This window comes from Balaenoptera borealis (assembly GCF_965194805.1).
Source record: "Balaenoptera borealis genome assembly, chromosome: 4".
Classification (NCBI taxonomy): domain Eukaryota; kingdom Metazoa; phylum Chordata; class Mammalia; order Artiodactyla; family Balaenopteridae; genus Balaenoptera; species Balaenoptera borealis.
In genome coordinates this window covers 14646595-14665620 of record NC_138861.1, presented here as the reverse complement: position 1 = coordinate 14665620, position 19026 = coordinate 14646595, and the positions used below count along the sequence as shown (strand labels likewise).

At 38.5% G+C, this 19026-nt stretch overlaps 1 protein-coding gene and 1 long non-coding RNA gene across 5 annotated transcripts in view; one reads left to right on the top strand and one right to left on the bottom strand.

The window, feature by feature from the left end:
* Window positions 1–18663, top strand: part of LOC309628630 — a 130296-nt gene extending 111633 nt beyond the window's left edge. Inside the window, exon 2 of the long non-coding RNA XR_014244600.1 lies at window positions 18319–18663. This is a non-coding gene — a long non-coding RNA (uncharacterized lncRNA). The remainder of the gene's footprint in view (window positions 1–18318) is intronic.
* Window positions 1–19026, bottom strand: part of GRID2 (glutamate ionotropic receptor delta type subunit 2) — a 1417069-nt gene that overhangs the window by 62555 nt on the left and 1335488 nt on the right. The window lies entirely within an intron of this gene.

Below are 19026 nucleotides of genomic sequence, written 5' to 3'. Positions count from 1 at the left end.
ATGTCTTAGTCTTAAATAAGAGCTGTGAAGTAGCTGAAGTTTCTCCAAGCCCCACTGAGAACGCTGTGACCATCCCCCCCTCCACCATCCCCTGAGGCCAGTCTCCAGCTCCTTGACTGACTGGCTCAGAACCAGGCTGTTCTCCTTTAGGAAAAGAAACCCATCATAAAGCCTCAGAGCGAAAGACGTTAAGTGCTTTCCAGTGGGAAGCAATTACTCCATCTTTATTAAAACTTTCTGTTGTTTTCAGTCTTCCTGTCACGTTTCTCCTTCTCTCTCTGACCAAATATTAGAGTTACTCAGACCTGTGTCCCAGGTGCCTTTCTGTTCCCTTCTTCTATCCTTTTTTTTTTTTTTAATTTTATTTATTTATTTATTTATTTTTGGCTGTGTTGGGTCTTCGTTTCTGTGCTAGGGCTTTCTCTAGTTGCGGCAAGCGGGGGCCACTCTTCATCGCGGTGTGCGGGCCTCTCACTGTCACGGCCTCTCTTGTTGCGGAGCACAGGCTCCAGTCGTGCAGGCTCAGTAGTTGTGGCTCACGGGCCCTGTTGCTCCGCGGCATGTGGGATCTTCCCAGACCAGGGCTCGAACCCGTGTCCCCTGCATTGGCAGGCAGATTCCCAACCACTGCGCCACCAGGGAAGCCCTATCCTTTCTTTGTAAATCATCTCATTCATTCTCACAGCGTTAAGTCCCATCTACATGCTATAAATCCAAATTTGTTGTCCCCTGTCCAGATGGCTTCTCTAAGCACCAACTGCCCAGTGGGTTCTCCACATTACGTCCTCAGTCTGAATATATTTGCCTTTCTTCTCCAGCTGGGCACATCTGCAAGTCATCCCCTTTGCCATATGTGGAGTCTCTTCCACCCAGTCACTTAACCTGGAACCCCAAAGTCATCCTTCACCCCTTCTTCTTCCATCTGTACAGTCTATCATCAGTCTATTATGCATACATCTACTCAGCATCTTTTAAATCTGCCCTTTTATATATATTTAAAATACATCCACTTCTTGCATTTCCACAGCTACTGCTCTGGGTCAAGCCACTATCAATTCCAGCCTGGATTATCACATTAGCTTTTCATCTAGTTTAAAAGTTTCCATTATCTCCCTCTCAATTTGCTCTGCGCACAAAATCCTGAGAGCTCTTTACAAATCTAAGTCATATGTTATTTCCAGGCTTATAACCCTTATATAGCTTCACATTGGCACTTGGTATAAAATATAAAATCATTGATATGACCAACCAGCTTGGGAGATCTGACTCCCTTCCTACCTCTGTAGCCTTATCCATCTCACTCTCCAACTGTCTTTCTAACTCTCTAATTACACTGGTATAAAGGTTTGAATTTTACAGTCTCTTTCCAAAGGCTCATCACATGGTGTTTCATCGGTTTAGAATAAGTTCTCTTCACTCTTTGCTTGGCTAATATCTATTAACTATTCAGGTTTCAGCTCAAGGCTCTTCTCTTAAACCTTACACCTGGAATTGTTCATGTTTTTGGCCAAAGCAAGTCATATGGCCACACTCGAGTTTAACAGGACTGGGACACATAATCTTTCATCAGGGATATAAACTGAATATTGATAAAAATTAATAGAGTGTACAACAATTAACCTTCAAGAAAACTATAAAGAAGAACAAATACATCAAGTTTCTTTGCTTCTTGTTGGAGTTATATCAACTTAGTGTGGGAACATTATGGTTTTATGCTGAGAAGAAACCTGACTATATAGGCATATATGATTTCAATGAATAAAAATGAAAACTAAACTATTACTGAAAAATTCAGTTTTCTAGAGAGAGAAAAATCTTTCAAAACAATGGCCATTGGGGGGAAACACTAATAAAAGTGCCTTTGCAGGGTGAAATTTACTATTACCTAAACTAAATAACCTGAATGCTTTACTAATGTTCAACATGCTAATGGAAATTCAAACATTCTAAATGTGACTTTCTGGTGATAATACCATTTGTATTTTTGTTTGATTCAAATCTAGTGGTGGAGATTTAAGATGTAGAAGGTAGAATCATGGCAATCCATTCCGTCCTTTATATCTGTATACAGATCTATACTTACAGAGAGAGCATATATATCGAAGGTTATTGAAAGTCACTTCTTGCAAAATCTTTGGTATCTTAAAAAAATTCTTTGCGGAAATTTGCAGACAGAGATAACTTGTCATGAAGCCCTTATTTTACTTGGAAAGATAATTATAGTCATAAGAGCATCACTATAAAGGGAAAGGAAATAACATTTTTTGAGCTTTTACTATGAACCCATGTATAAAATTCTTCAAATAACCCTAAGAAATTACACTATCATCTCCATTTTACAGCTAAGGATCATTAGGTGCTGAGAAATTAAGAACGTGCCTAAAGCCACACAAGATGGTAAATGGCAGGGCAGGGATACAACCCCAAATTTGTCTGACTCCAAAGCTCAATCTATTACCTCAATGATGATCTGGCGGCCCTTCTAAGTTCCTGAAATCAAAGTTCATCCACAGTCTCAGTTTTTGGGCTTATATATATATATATATATACACACACACATATATATTTAAAAAATATATATATATATATTTTTATTTTTGAGCAAATCTGGGCAATAATAAGGACCCAGCCTATAGGTTTACCATAAACACAATCTAAAAATTAGGGCTATTCCCTTCAGGCTCTTATTTCTCTTAGACTTAATATAAGTATCCTAAACTACTAAAAAAAATCCAATATCCTTTCCACTGGCAGAGAGGATCCCATGAAAGGGAAGATAGAAATCCATGGTTATTTTAGAAGCCCCATTAGACTACCTCAAATTCTGAATGACTACCAAGATAACTTTCAGGAGCCTAATATAGGTGAATCAAACTGCAGTTTGAGCGGGGCTAACTCCTGCAAAACATCACATGGAGGCCGCATGGTGAATGAGGATTAAGGCACTGACTCAGGAACCAGAATTCAAAAGTCTGGCTTTGGAGTATCATCAGCTATCATCAGCTGTGTGGCTTTGGACAAACAGCTTCTCTTTGCTCTGTTTTCCTCACTTGTAAGATGAAGACCATGATAGAACACATCCCCTGGGATTGTTACAAGGAGTATATGAGTTAACATTTATGACATTTATAGGGTGCTTAGGGCAATGCCTATCATCAAGGTAAGTGCTGTATTAGGTCTTGAAGAATGAACTACATTCTATTAGGTAATGCTCACTGACTCATGCATTATTTATCGAGTATCTACTATGAGCTAATCATTGTCATGTGTAACATTGGCCAAAACAGGAACGCTCAGGAGTCTCTTAGAAAGGTAATTTTTGGAAGTACCCCCTAATTGTGTTTAACAAACGTAGAATTTTTCCTTGGACAACCAATGCCTTTCATCTTTTTTTTTTTTTAAACAGAAATATGATCTCAGCTCTCAGATTATTCTAAATTGCAAGATGATTTTTCTACTCTTTCTTTTTCCCATTCTCTGTGGAGTTGGTACTCTCCAAGCATAGTGCACAGAATGTGAGGGATATGTCAGTGGATGTCATCATGAACAACAACAAAAAAGACAGAAAAGGAAACATTTACTGTTCCTCAATACTTAGCTGAGAACACAGTAACAAATTTTAGGTTTTCACTATAGTCGTCAAGTGGGTTGGCCCATCCTGACCTTGTTTTTACCAAATGAATTACTGTAATATAGAAGAAAACATTATTCTATTGATCAGGCAGTGTCAACATTGCTCTGAAGAAAATGCGCTTATGTTCTCTAAGAGAACTTATCATTTATGCCTTTTATATTTTAAATCATAATCTGAGATGGGAATATTTTCATTGTTTTTATACAAAACCCGGGTTACATTGATTAATGCAGGAAAAAGTACATTTCCCACAGAAGCAATATTAGGTTTTCTATCTAGTCCTATGTAGGACTCCATATCTAGGAAATAAAAGGACTTAAATAAATTGTTGGTAATTTTATTTCTTCTTCCAACAGAAGATTTGGCCACTGAATGAAAAAAAGTTACATGTGGAAAGTAAATGGTTGGTTGTATACATATCACTTTCTTCAGGTTGTCTTAAGTATTGGAGATGGAGGTAATGACAGAAAGGCAAAAATTCTATTTGATTAACTAAGGTCCGAGGCTATCAGGAAACATTGGATGAACACAAGTGATTCCTTTGTGCAGTCAAATGACTATTTAGAGAAATGGTGGCTTTGTACACTGATTTGATTTGCTTAGTGAGAGAACATTCTTTTTCCTTTGGTCTTCTTTTATTTTTTTCCTTCCAAACTCATCATTCAGGCTTTGCCTCTCACTGAGCCAGCAGCCCTGGATTCTGATTTGACAACACCTGCTTGCAATTTGATAATGCATCTTAGTCTCAGGATGACGGGCAGGAGTATTTCATGAACTCAGACTTTACTGGTATTTCCGAAAGTTATACACATACCTGCATACTGCGGCATCATTGTACTTGGATGACAACGCTTTAAAATGAGTTGGTGGCAAAGACTTATTTATTTATGTTTAGTGTTGCTTTTGTAGCCACATAAAATATTTTATTAAAACCTTCACATTTATTCTGCTACCTTCCAAAGGACGAAAGTTTCTTTGTCAGGGCAAAAATTAATGGTTTGCAATGTTTTCTGTTGAACTTTCTCCGAAGTTTGCCTTTAAAAAAGATGTAAAAGAAACTTCTCCTATAGAGCATCCTGACATCTTTATTTGTTACAATTTGTTTTCTTACTAGCCTGATATACTCCCACCACCAAGGTAAATAAGATCAGACCACAGATTGTTGTCTGGGCTGTCACTGATGGGATTCTCCAAGTTCATTCCATTATGGAAACTTGGTGAACCAGTTCAAAAAGGAAACGATGTTTTGTGACTTCAAATTTAATTTTATTTGAGAAAGGCTGTGAGATTTTTATGGTAGTGATCTTATGTATATTATCAAATTTTATAGCGTTTTGTTTGATTAAGGAAAACCAAAAACTCACCACTGACAATCTTGCACTGTCTACAGTTCAACGTGTCTTACCTTAGCAGAAAGCAAATCATTTTACATACTTATGAAAGGGGCTTATAAAACAGATGAGCAAATCAGGAATATGAGCCTAGTCTTATAACTAGTTCTTCTAAGAAACAGGAGAGAGTGAGAGTCAGGAATGATGGAAAAGAAAGGGGAAAAATGATTCATGAAGAATTTAGTTTCTTTCAGTTACAAAGCTGGGTGCTCTCATATGTGTTAAGTCAATTATTCTTCCCAGCTATCCTCTGAGGGAGAACTATTATCAGTCTGGTTTTTACAAATTAATGCCTTGAGATTAAGCTAGCTTGAATAACTTGCCCACAGTTTCCCAGCAGAAAGAATCAGAGCTCTGACGCAAATCTAAGGAGGTCTTAACTCTTAAGCCTATTCACATGATTAAAAGACTTTTACATAGAGAGAAAATCTTTCGGAAGAGTTAAGAAATTGTTTTGGGTAAAGTAAAATTCAAATGGTAGTAATGGTTAATGAAAATTAGCTTTGCTGCTTGCTCTGTGGCCTGGGACATCCTTGTTCCTATGTCAGCCCTACAGAGACCATTTAATTCTGAAAACCTCAGAGGGAGATGATTATTTACAGTGATGAAAGGCACCAGATATCCATGTAGATGGCACTGACAAATCCTGCCATATTTGGAAACCTGATGCTGAGTTCTAATCTGTGGATATTCATTGATCATTATTGATAGTTGAAGGAAAATTGAAAAGAAAAACAACCTCAATCTCTGAATTCTTTGAGATTTGGGGAAGTCCCTTTCCATGGATATACATTAAGTAGGTAGATAGATAGGTAGGTTGGTAGGTAGGTAGAGATAGAGAGATCTATTTAAATGTCTATATTTCCATAATGGGAAATTAAAGTGGAAAATATCCTCCTTTATTTTATAAGCAGGCTGCTTCAGAAGCAGGTATCTAGGGAAAATTTCTCTAATAGACTGTTTTGGGACTACCTTATAAACAAGAAAGCCAGAGCATCTTGGAGTGTCTGAGAGCGGGGCTTGGGCAGGGATTCCTGTTGTTTGGGCACGATGGGAACACTTGCAAGGCAAACTGAAGGACCCACATGCGGATTCTGCTCTGGGGTCCTTTCAGGGCATAAAGAAGAGCCTAAAAGTGTCCATCTTATGGAAACAAGATATAGCAGTATCTGTACATAGATGCACATGGTTGCATTACCTAAAAGTGACCAATTGTTCAGAGAGACAAATGAAATCTAAAACAAGCATTCTAGAAATCCTCCCTGGTTGATGGTGCAGTGGAATAACAGCAATAAAGATTCTCAAATTCTTAGGAATAACCACATTGATTTCAGCTGTAAAAATAGTAAAAATATGTTGTTAATGCTGCCAAGCCATCAGCATCTTTCCCCCCTTTAGTGCTATACTTTCCAAGACATCTTCCTCTTTTATTTGTAGTTCTCCTTCTACTTTCTTGATTTTTTTTTCAAAGTAGCCCCACATGTGCATGAGAAAGCAAATGTTTACTTGGGATGTGTTTTCTTAGCATCCTTATGGAGAAAAGGTAAGAAAAGGACATTTGTACTACAGCAGTGTGAGAAGCTGTCCTTTTCAAAAGCATTTTTGCAACGTGGCCGTTAGCTGCTGATGGAGTTGCCATGGTTATAAGAGGTCCACGGTGGGAGAAATCTTCATTTATTATGAGATTTTGACAGCAGCAGTCAGAATGCTTGACGGGGGAAAAATAAGAACAACAACATAAAAGAGGCTTGGCCATTTTAGCCACACAAAGGGTTGAGTTATAACATTAAAAAATATTCAACGATAAAGTCATGGGTGAGTTGAGTGCCAAGAAAAATCTTGCTTTTGAAATAAAATGTATTCCTGTAAACAGCAGAGGCAGAAAATGATAGTCTACTTAAGGATCAGCAAAGGAATGGCAGCAGGCGTAAACCTACTGAGTTGAATGTGATTAAATTATTTCACATAATAGTTTACAGCAGTTCTGCTGCTTTCTTCTGCATCCTCTCTCATGCAAAAATCTGGATGATTGAAGCCACAACTTTAAGAGTTACTGAACTTCATGTGTCTCTCCGTATTTTAGTATAAGGAAAAGCCTTTGTACTAAACGTACCTGAAAGCCCTGGAAATATTATTCTCACATAAAAAGTATAGTAACTCCCATTACCTGGGCCTCACTAGGCTATAGATTCACATCCTCCATGGAAAGTCTGCAATGTGCATGTTAGCATTCTTCTTTAGCCTTAGTACCAAAGTAGGAATTGGATGTTTTTTTGCCTCTTTAGAATAATAGCTGATTTCTCTTGATGGGTCAGTGTTTAGAGATGAACCACGGTTTGCCTCTAGTCTCAAAAAAGTACAAATATGTAATAAATTACGTAGCATTTATTTGCCGTTAGGGCGGGAGGAGAGAAGAGATCATGCCCTGCTGGATTCTGACGTGAACATGAACCTGCGACGTTTCTCCGTCTGCTGAGCAGAGGCGAGGCTTGTTGTAGAGTCAGTGAGCCAATGGGAATAAGGACTCTCACCGCTCAGGCTTTGGGGGATAAAAGTTGGCAGATGCTTAGAAAGAGGGCTGGCAGCGGTGGAAAGTGTACGGTTATTTCGGTGGAATAAGGGATCAGTGGGGGGATCCTGAGAGGAAGCCTGAACTTCGGGAAGGAGGCTGCGAACCGCGGGCTCAGCGCTTACGTCCATGCTGTGTCCCTGCACGACTAGAAGCTGCCATCGCCCAGGGCTCCCCTCAGAGGGCCTCATGCGCAGTCCTGGGGCATCTTCTCTGCCCTGCCCTGCCTTGTATATCTTCATCAGCAGCAAACAGGCACTCACTGTTACCAATATCTCCTCAGACTAGTTGATACTTGCCATCTCTCTCTCTCTTTTTTTAAACTTTTTATTTTATATTGTCTTATAGCTGATTTACAATGTTGTGTTAGTTTCAGGTGTACAGCAAAGTGATTCAGTTATACATATACATGTATCTATTCTTTTGCAAATTCTTTTCCCATTTAGGTTGCTACAGGGTATTGAGCAGAGTTCCCTGTGCTCTACAGTAGGTCCTTGTTGGTTATCCATTTTAAATATAGCAGTGTGTACATGTCAATCCCAAACTCCTTAACTATCCCTTCCCTCCACCCTTCCCCCCAGTAACCATACGTTCATTCTCTGAGTCTGTGAGTGGTCCTTGCTATCTCTTCTCCCTTCCCTCCTATTTGCAGATCACTTTTGGCACTCTGACATTCATCATCTTTACTGCATGGAAATTACTCTGCTGAGGGCACTAATGACTCTGTTGATGACTGAGCAGATAATTTTCAGTCGTGACCTTCTTGGCCGCTTCTCTCTTAGCCCCACTGAAGTCCCTCTCATCTAACTTGCTCCTGTGTTGTTCTCATCTATGGAGCGCCGCATAGAGGTCAGGCATACAGCTAAGTTTTTACAACAATCCACGAGGCAGGTGTAGGTCAGGAAACTGAGACGTAGAGCTCAAGAAACTTACTGAGGAGTTTCGCTCCTGGCCACACACCAATGAGTCATTTTTTGGGACCAACCGTAGGCAGTTACGAAGGCTTCACCTCGCAGGCTTCACAGAGGAAAGCCGCCCTCTCTACACCAGACCTGGTACACAGCCAATATACTGCAGTCTCTGAGAGGCGTGCAGTCAAGGGCTGAGGCCTTTCTGGCTGGCCATGCTCTTCTGCATCTCTGCCGTCGTAGCCCAGTACCCTTATTCTGACCTTCAGTGGAGACCTCCCTCCAGCTTCTCTGCTGAAACCTCCTTTTGGGGGAAGGAGGGGGCGCCCTGAAGACACTGTCCCCCACTCTGACTCACTACTCAGTGCTTTTCCACTCCTCGCCCTTTCCCCTCACCCTCTCCCCAGCTCTCAGGTCCATAAAACTGTGGAAGCCTTTTATTTGGGGACGCTTCAGCAGTAAAATGACCCAACATCTGTGCTGATCTATCCGATCCATGACTAGGGAACCCTTCCCTGTCGGAAAATGGAAGGGGGCACTGGGAGAGGGGCGGGGAGGGGAGGAAGGACCATACTTTCTTCCGTTTGGCTTCTTGCTTATACTACTGCAGTAAGTGATGTTAAAGGCTTGGCTACTTGTTACTCTCATTTTTGGCTTGTTGCTTCAACCAGCTATTTTGACACTGAGCTCCTGACACTTACTTGGTTCACAAAGTAAGGATTGGAGCTAGGATTAAAAGTCAGTCTGTTTGAGTAAAGCAATCTGAGCTCTTAACCACTCTCCAGACTGCACCAGACTTTCTGAGCAAGTTTCTGAATTACTTTCATGGGGTCCACATTCCTTGTCTGTCTTCAGTCTTGTGCACTTTCACTCTTCCTAGGAGATTTATATTTATTCTCCCCTATGAATTTCATCACCTCTTCGAAGCTGGTGACTCTTCAATCTTTATTGCCAGCTCTAATCTCTCTTCTGAGCTCAAAATGATAATTCTGACCCTTTCTGAGATATATCTGCTTGGGTGTCCCAGAGATAACTCATTCATCTATTCATTCAGTCACTCATTCATCATTCATAAATTTAATACACATTTCTTGAGTACTTCTTATCTGCCAGGCTCTGTATTAGGCCTTAGAGGTCCAAGGGGTGAATAGGAAAGTACAGTCTCTGCTGTCCTGTCACTTGCACACACACAATTTTAGAGACAGATGTTAAACATGAACATTTACTTATACGTGGGTTGAGTACCAGGAATCAAAGTGCAGAGTGCTATAGAGCACATTCAAAAGAAACCCCTAGCTCGGCTTGGTGCCTTGGAAAATGCTTCTCTGAGGAAATGTATTAGGAAATGATATTAGTAAGTGTTAACAAGAAAGGGCAGGGGAGGAGGAAAGAGTGTCCCAGGCAGCAGAAATGGTACAGAAAAGGAAAGATAACATGGTTGGAAAACAAAGATGGTGTGATTCCGGCAATACCTGGGAATCCAGAGGTCTTCTGCATTTCTGAACCTATAGGTTTTCAGTCTTGTCCCATCCTGGATCTCTAGCCCATAGATTAAAATCTACCAACAGATTCTGATATTTCATTCAGTGGATCTTTAAACCTGTTGCTGCCTAAATGCCCTCTGCTTTAGCTCTCAGACATTCTTATGGGGACCCTAGAACATCTGCAGTGATGACTTCTTCCTCCCCCACTGGAGAACTAGACCAACAACAGCTCTCATCCCTCTTATCTCCACACTGGCTCCTCTCTCAGCTTTTTCTTTCCTTTATCCACACAGTCTCTTTCCTGGTAATTACAAGGCTTTGATTAAAGGATCAAGAGACAACCCAGTATGGGCTGTAGAACAGAGAAATGACAGACAACTTTGGGTTATTTTGATGGCTTCCTAATATATATTCCATGAGTTAGGTATATAAATCTTTTCAAAAAATAATTTTTTATTATAAAACATCTGATACCTACAAAAGAATATGTGTTACATATATTTAAGTTAAAAAGCATAATGTGTAGCCACCTATAAACCTACCACCCAATATGAAAATTATAGGCCATCAAATCATGATCTTAGTTCTGTAAGGGAGGTTGGCTACCCCGTCTAGCATTCCTTCCCATGGCAGAGATGGTCTTTACTTTGCCTCCGGAAGACTGCTGTCCAGCATCTGCTTGAACATTTTACCCGGCGAACATGGCTTCTTGCAAATAGCATGGGGGGTGTGTTAAAGCCAGGGATATCTCTCCTTTATGAATATTACAGAAGTTTGAAAACAAAGTGAGTTTGGATGATAGCCAAACTTCTGTGGGACCCATTTTGGTTCTTTTAAATATATACCATGTCTTCATTATTCACATTTCAACAGTAATTTTCTTTCTTTTTTTTTTTTTTTACTGCTTGAAACTGCCATTAGCAAGGAGACTAATTCTAGTGGAGGGACGGTTTATCTGTTGACAGAGAGTCTTGGAAGTGGTGGTACTAAGTTCTTTAAAATGGATTCTCCCTTCAAAGACATAAATCAAATCACAGACATTGTGAAGAGGGTGATCTGCCTTTAATTGGTTGCCAGTCTTTTATTTTAGTTGGTATAATAAAAATTGAGGGCTTCCCTGGTGGCGCAGTGGTTAAGAATCCGGCTGCCATTGCAGGGGACACGGGTTCAATCCCTGGCCCGGGAAGATCCCACATGCCGCGGAACAACTAATTCCATGTGCCACAACTACTGAGCCTGAGCTCTAGAGCCCGCGAGCCACAACTACTGAGCCTGCGTGCCACAACTATTGAAGCCCGCATGCCTAGAGCCCAAGCTCTGCAACAAGAGAAGCCACGACAATGAGAAGCCCGTGCACCGCAATGAAGAGTAGCCCCCGCTCTCTGCAGCTAGAGAAAGCCTGCATACAGCAATGAAGACCCAACACAGCCAAAAATAAAAACAAATAAATAAATAAATTTATTTAAAAAGTTGAGAAGATTCTATAGTCTATGATTGCTAGAGACAAGTTTTGTGTCTTGTTCAACTAGGAATCCTTGGTATTTCAGAGAGTGCTTGACACATAGAAGGCAGGTATTAAACATTTGCTGTTGTTACATTGATTGACTAGCCAAACTACTGAATTTACTCAGAGCAACCATGCAGAGTAGATACCACTATTACCCCATTTTACAGAGGAAGGAATTGAAGCATCAAAGACTTGGTAAGATCAACAGCTCACCAGCAGTGGAGTTGGAATTTGAAACTATGCATCCTGACTTCAGAACTGGGGACTAAAACTATCTCCTTTATTATACCTGAATATTTGGCAATTGTTAACCTAGACTTTCCTGAAATATAAAAATTTTTAGTGCATAGTGATTACTGCCAGATAGCCCAGTAACCAAGTTCCAACCATCCAATGCAGAGAATTTAAGTTTATGAAAAATGTCTTCAATTTTTATTGATACTTCAATCCATACATTACCTAACTTATAAATTTTTTTGGTACAATCTGTCCCTTTAACTGTGCTAAGTTTAAGAGCTACATGAATCATTTTTGTTAGGTTCAGAAATACCACCACAACTTGTAAAACATATTGAGAAAGACTTCTAAAATATACACTATACAGTTTAAGACTCCACAAAGTTTAACTGTCATCAATCATTGAAAACAAAGTCTTTGGTTTCTTGTAAGACTCCATTGAATAATGGAGTGTAATAGCAATGATCTGAATTTTTTAAAAATGGAGAATAATAAAGGATCTGAAGTCTGCTTTACTGGCAAATCTCAGGATGCAAACATTACGTCTTGTGTTCACCCTGTAAATCCCACAGACAGTTCACTGGGAGGAAAGACACGATGACTTTGCTCTTGCTATGGTCTGTAAACACAAAGCACTCGAGGAGGCCTATAAACCCATCAAAGGTATCATTTATCTCGGCAGCTGTAGAGATGTTTGAGGTAACTTACGTTTAAGCGAAACTCTGTGTCTTAAGAGATTATTATGAAGTGGTTAAACTTTTCTCTTTTTTGCCCTTTTGACTTTGAGCAACAAAGAATGGTCAGGTTTGGATGATTCTTAGGTGACTAAGCATGAGAGGGTTTGCAGTTTGTCTCCTGCAGGCACAGTCCGTTTAATGAGGTCAGTCTGTGAAGAGTCCAGATGCCTAATGCCAACGTACCCTAAGTCCTCAGCACAGCGCCTGATGCACAGAAAGTGTCCAGCAACTGTCTGTGGCCATTTCCCTCTCTTGTTCTGTATTTACTTCCTGGCAATTTCACTAATTATTATTCTATTCAGAGGATGAGCAGAGGAAATAAAAGGAGGTAAAATGAAATGAGCAAATTATACAGTCCTTTAGCAAGTTTGGTCTAAAATTTTGGCAGGGGATGAGATTAAGATAAGGTTTTTGGACCATGTAAAGACTTGACTGATACAAATCATTGTTCCCTATCCTCATTAGTACTGCACCAAAAGTTGACTGAGTCTGCCTATTATTTAGGATAAGATAGAGATCTACTACTAGGGAATGAACTGCCTGCAATGGAAAATTCTTTCATGTGTTCTTTTGTCTTCTTCTTGCAGTTATTTTTGCTGGGTTCTAACTCTCCAAACCAACTACTGGACTTTGTTCCTTTGTATCCTTAAAATCAAATGCTATACTCAGAAGCAGGGTAGACCTCCTTCTAAGAAATTTGGTCTTTAATGATCCCATGGTAAAACAGACTTCACCAAAGAATAACGTGTGGTAGTAGGAAGTCAAACATGTAGTTTGGCGAATAGAGACAGCAGCTGAGACCAGGGAGAGAAATCTACAGTTTCGAATGAAGCAGAGAAAGAGCAGCTGAGAGTGAATGGCAAACATCAGGGAGCCAATCAGTCTAGGCAGGAATGCTCAGGAATAGATGAATTTTTCTGCCTGCTGGACCTAACTGCCCATGGCATACTGAACGATGTCTCTGGGTTAGTAACCCGGCTTCTGTGCATCTTATCCAGATTATTAGAGCCAGGTGGAGGGTGGCCCAGCTAATATTGGTTTGTAGGTCTAGTGATGCATGGATATGACATCATCATTATTATTACTTGTGTTGTTAAATGTGGGGTGAAACTATAAGTTTCATGGTAAATCTTAAGACTGATTTACCATGGATTTACCTATGCATCTGACTGATACTTCATAATTTTTCACTGTCTGAAGATATATAATAACACTGCCTTGTGAGTGAAAATTGCCCTACTGCTGTGAATGGAGAATGAAAATCCAAAATACCATAATAGATCTGATACGGTCAAGGAAAAAATATTTGTTTTATTTATAGAAAGACTAGGCTTTAGAGAATTCAGCAGTCTTTCACATTTAAGGAAACAAATCCGTTGGATTAAAATAAATTCTACCATTGTCTTTTGGTTTTATTCTAACCCAAGACTAGGAAAAATAACCTTGCATTTGCTTAATCCATATACATTTGCATCAATTCTTCTGTTCCTCTATTCAAATTTAGAAGATTGAGTTAAGTAGGTTCAACCCAATGTCAATAGAATTTAGCTAGATCTATAGGGAGGAAAATAAACCGTAAACATTCTTGTCTCTTTTAGGTGCTTATGTTAATCTAAAATATTTGCAATGTATTATCAAGGTTAAACTTCTGGGAAAGAAAAATATTACATAACTGAATGGAATTGTCACATTTTCTTCAACCTTATATAAATATTATCATCCAAAGGCTTTCAAAGAATTTTTATATTTCCTCATTTAAGCTTCCATGATCAGCAATGATTTATCCTTAGCACAAGGTCAATTTGATGCACGAAAAGCTTGGGTAATCGTGTATGAATTTTTAATTAAGAGTTATGCATGGGGCTGAGAATAGATTCATAGAATTTGAGAACCAGAAAGGATGTCAGTCAGATGGAGATATTAGAGAGATTAAGTGACTTGACCACTGTTTTACAGCTGGTTATTAAAGGTAGAACCTGTGTCCTGACTTCCAGTTTTGTGTTTTATCCTCTGTACTGCACTGACTCCTATAAATCTATTTTTAAAAATTCAGTCCATGACTCTTACCAGTTGTCTTAGTTTTTCTTGGTTGACTATGAGGCATGGATTGAAACTAAGATTTCTGTGTGGAATTTCAAAATATGTCTAATCAATATTTATTGAGTACCTACTCTGTACCAGGTACTGTTCTAAGTGCTTTGAAAGAATAAACAAACAAAAGAGAAAAAGTCTCTGCCCTCATGAAACTCAGAATAAAATTAAAGCAAACTATACCATCCAGGGAGATATCCTGGGCTTTCCTTAAAATGCATCAACTTAAGATTTTTGACCATTAAATTACCGGAACTTTGCTTGAGCATGGAGTATTGCTTCATTGCTTTTTATTCAGAATGGCTATTCTCAGAGGTCTGTTTGAGTAGTTTTTTAACTGATAGAGAACCATTGGTAGACTGCTAGAATGTCTCTCTTCCTTCTCCACATCCAAACATGACGGAAAATGTCATTTTTGTCTCCATAACTTTATTCATGAAGGTTTCCCCCTGGAAATACATACAGATGCACACATACAAGCATGCATCTATATGTACTTTATTTTGAAATCTTCCAGAAGTTTTACATGGGTCAACTACAAAGTACTATGCTTCTGAAATACTTTGTATTCTGTTTTAACAACCGTCATATTCTTTCTTATATTGAAGAGTCCCTTGCATATATATCTGTCTCTTACTCTATAATTATAACTCCCTCAAAATAGCAAGTAGCAATGCCCAGAATGTTCTCATTGAATTATGATTGAATTGCTTTAACCCTTAAACTGACCTCCATTCTAACAATCAAAATAACTGGGACTCTTTATCCCAGAACTTGATTCTATAAAAGACATAAGTCACCTTTTCAGAGATAGTTACTGGCCAAAATTTATAATTGGAATAAGGAGACAAAACACCGATAAAGTATATAATTATGTTGCTCTTAAGTATATATATTTGTGAATATAAATAGAAATAGACACATAAAAATAAAGAAATGTGTCAGGAAGGTAGGAAAATGGTAGACTTTTTTTCATTCAAATTTCTTTTAACACTACAGCAAATACATTTTTTAAAAAGACAGTGTAACTGTGCTTAAACAACGCTCACAAGGGGAATGTAAGGGCTCTGAATATTCAGTTTCAATTCTTCACTAGTCAATTATTCTAAAAAACCTATTACAGCGTCAATACAGGCATCAGGGAAGAAGTCATTCCTATTACATCATTAACCCCAAAGATATTTACCACTGAAAGTGACAATAAGAGACCAACTTAAAAAACTCAAACTGGGAAAATATACCTCCTCTTACCTTCCCATAAAGTCCCAACAGGATAAGAATGAAAAAAGAACCAGTATTGTAATTTAATTAGTTATTTTTGTATCTGTATCCAATATGGCAAAAACAGAATGAATAGAAAAAAAAGCTTCCCAATTTAATTAGACTTTTCAAAGGAAGAGGTAGGAAGAACTGACTCTGCAAAGCAGAGCTTACAAAGAAGACTCACTGAATAGTTAGCAGGAAATCTTTTAATTATTGAAGTTGATAAAGCACTTTGTAAAGGATCCTTTATCTAGTTGAGACTGAATAATTTTCACTGCATACTTCTTAAGTATCGATAAAAAGAACTTCAGTTTTATTTTGACCCGAACCAGGTTTTATTAGTCATAATCTAAAGGAAAAAAATTACATTGATCCTGCAATCTTTTTGTTGAATACATTTATAAAGTTCCATTGTGTATATGTAAATTCCTTTTGAATAACAGATTTTAAATTCATATTGAAATTGAAGAGAAATTCAGTAGATATAAGGCAAGGTAGAAAGTCTAGGATTAGAGAAAGAGGGAAAGCTATACTAATATTTAAGTATGTACTTGGTTTTAAAAGGTGAAAGTATTCATACATGTTTTAAGTAGTGTCTGTCTATTTTAAGGAGATAACATTTAAAAGCTGCATTGAGTATGACCAGCATAAAACTGATACTATTATTATAATTATTGTTTTTTTTACCCAGTGTTGTTTAAGTGCGTAATACATTCAGTTGACAGTGGTGCTGAAATATTTAATTATGTGTCTGGAATATGTGGAGTGATTTTTTTCAGAGATTACAGCATAGCCACAGCTGACCCACAGGAACATTTCTGACTTCTGGCTTCAATTGTGTTTTGGCTCTGCAATGATAATTCAATTTTACTAAATAATTATTTTAGAAATATCCCACAAAGCTCAGCATAGCTCTTTTCCCCATCATTTCCTTATTGCTTCTCCCGAATGCATGTGTGTGTGTCCACAAAGTTCTTTTTCTCTTGCCTACATGTTTATGTACACATACTTACTCCTGTACTCTTGTATATGCACACGTAAATAACTCCAGGTATACAGAATTATGTACTGTATGCAAATGAGCACATATTTAAGAAGTAAGAAGGTTGAAAAGATGGCAAAGTACATGGATACCAATATAGATTGAGGATTCAGTATTAAAATAGATACATGGAGAAAATGGAATTGTGTGAAAAATGTAGAGAAAGAACAGGAGTGAGTTAAATGAGAGCTTTAAATGGGAAGCTTTGATCTGAGTGAATTGGGACTGTTCACCAGATTTCCTCTTGAGCTTTGTATAGTAAAACGGAGTGAATCTCTCGTCTAAGGTATGCCTTTTTCTAATGGGGGGCTCTATCTAAAATAGCACCCTTCTTGTCACTATCCCATTACCCTGCTTATTTTTATTACTAGCTAACACTATAAAACATGGCCATTTTATTTCTTTTATAATGTACCTCTCTGGGACAATATAAGCCTCATCAATGCAGGGATTTTTGCACGCCTTTTTTTCACCATTTTGTCCACACCGCTTAGAACAATGACTGGGAAATAGCAGGCACTCATTCACTATTTGTTGACTGACTGAATTAATAAATAAATACATTCCACATCTGAAAGTTTGGTTTTATTTTATTTTAAAGTTTGGTAAGGTTACAAAGGCCACCTCAACTCACCAGTTATTTTTAAAAAGGCAGGAAATGAAAAAGAAGCAGCACTCTCTAGGAGAAGATTAAAAACGTCCAAAATTGACAGCTCAGAATTCCAGAAACCTTAATGTACTCTAGGCTAGAATGGTGAGCAACCGGTTCGGAGATGAACTTATATTCTTTATTGAAAAGGAAAGATTAATGCATACTCTATTCCAACTCTAAAGAAATAATACCCCCAGAATCATGAGAGAATCCTTATCTAGCTGGAAAAACTTTCCCAATTTTCCCTAAGTTTGACTCATTTGATTCTATTAGAAGGCTGACTACTGATTTCTAGAAACCAAGGGGTCAAAAAAACTCTTGAATTAATGAAAGAGGTGCATTTACAGTTATGTAAATGTAGATACATTGGTTAGGTGGGAGGCAGGGGACACGCTGCTCAGGTCACAGCGTTTACATACCTTACTGACTTGCATACCTATGGTATTTCTCATCTCTTTTCAAGTTGGGGTGAAAGGGCTAGTTATATGAATGGCAGCCTTTAAGAAAAAGTCAAATATTTATACTGAGGGCTTTTTTTAAAAATAATGTCAAGTATTTATAATAAAATCCTTTAAATTAACAAGTTACATATGAGATATCCTCATACACATGTAAAATACTCACTGAATCACTGGTTAAATGGGAAAAATGAGAAACAAAAATTGGGAGCAGCCTGGCTGAGTAAGTTGTGGTACATTCATACAATGGAATATTGTGTAATTGTGAAAAAGTGAGGAAACTCTTTATATATTGACATGGCCAATGTCTGAGGCACATTTTTAATTGAAAGGGCAAAACGCAAGGTGGTTTTGTTAAGTAAAAAGAGGATGGGGGGGCTTCCCTGGTGGTGCAGTGGTTGAGAATCTGCCTGCCAATGCAGGGGACACGGGTTCGAGCCCTGGTCTGGGAAGATCCCACATGCCGCGGAGCAACTGGGCCCGTGAGCCACAACTACTGAGCCTGCGCGTCTGGAGCCTGTGCTCCGCAACAAGAGAGGCCGCGACAGTGAGAGGCCCGCGCACCGCGATGAAGAGTGGCCCCCGCTGGCCACAACTAGAGAAAGCCCTCGCACAGAAACGAAGACCCAACACAGCCATAAATAAATAAATAAATAAATAAATAAATAAATAAATAAATAATAAAAAAAAGAGGATGGGAAGGTCATACAGACGCAATTCCTGGTGTGTGCATAAACTACCTCTTGAAAAATCCCAGAAAACTGGTACCATTGATGGCTCTTTGAAGACTGGGTCTTATTTCTCACTATACAATATATCCTTTCATATCTTCGGAGTGTCACAACATGTGACTGTATTATCTATTCAACATTAAAAAAAATTTTTTAATTGAAAGTGAAGAAAGGGCAAATCCTATTACATATGGTTCATTTGATTACATATGGCTCATTTCATGAGAAAACCACAAGGCTGGCTAGGAATCCCAAGTACCACTGTGCTACTTGCAGATGGGGAAATATACCCAGAGGGTTCATGTTCTCCAACATGGAGACA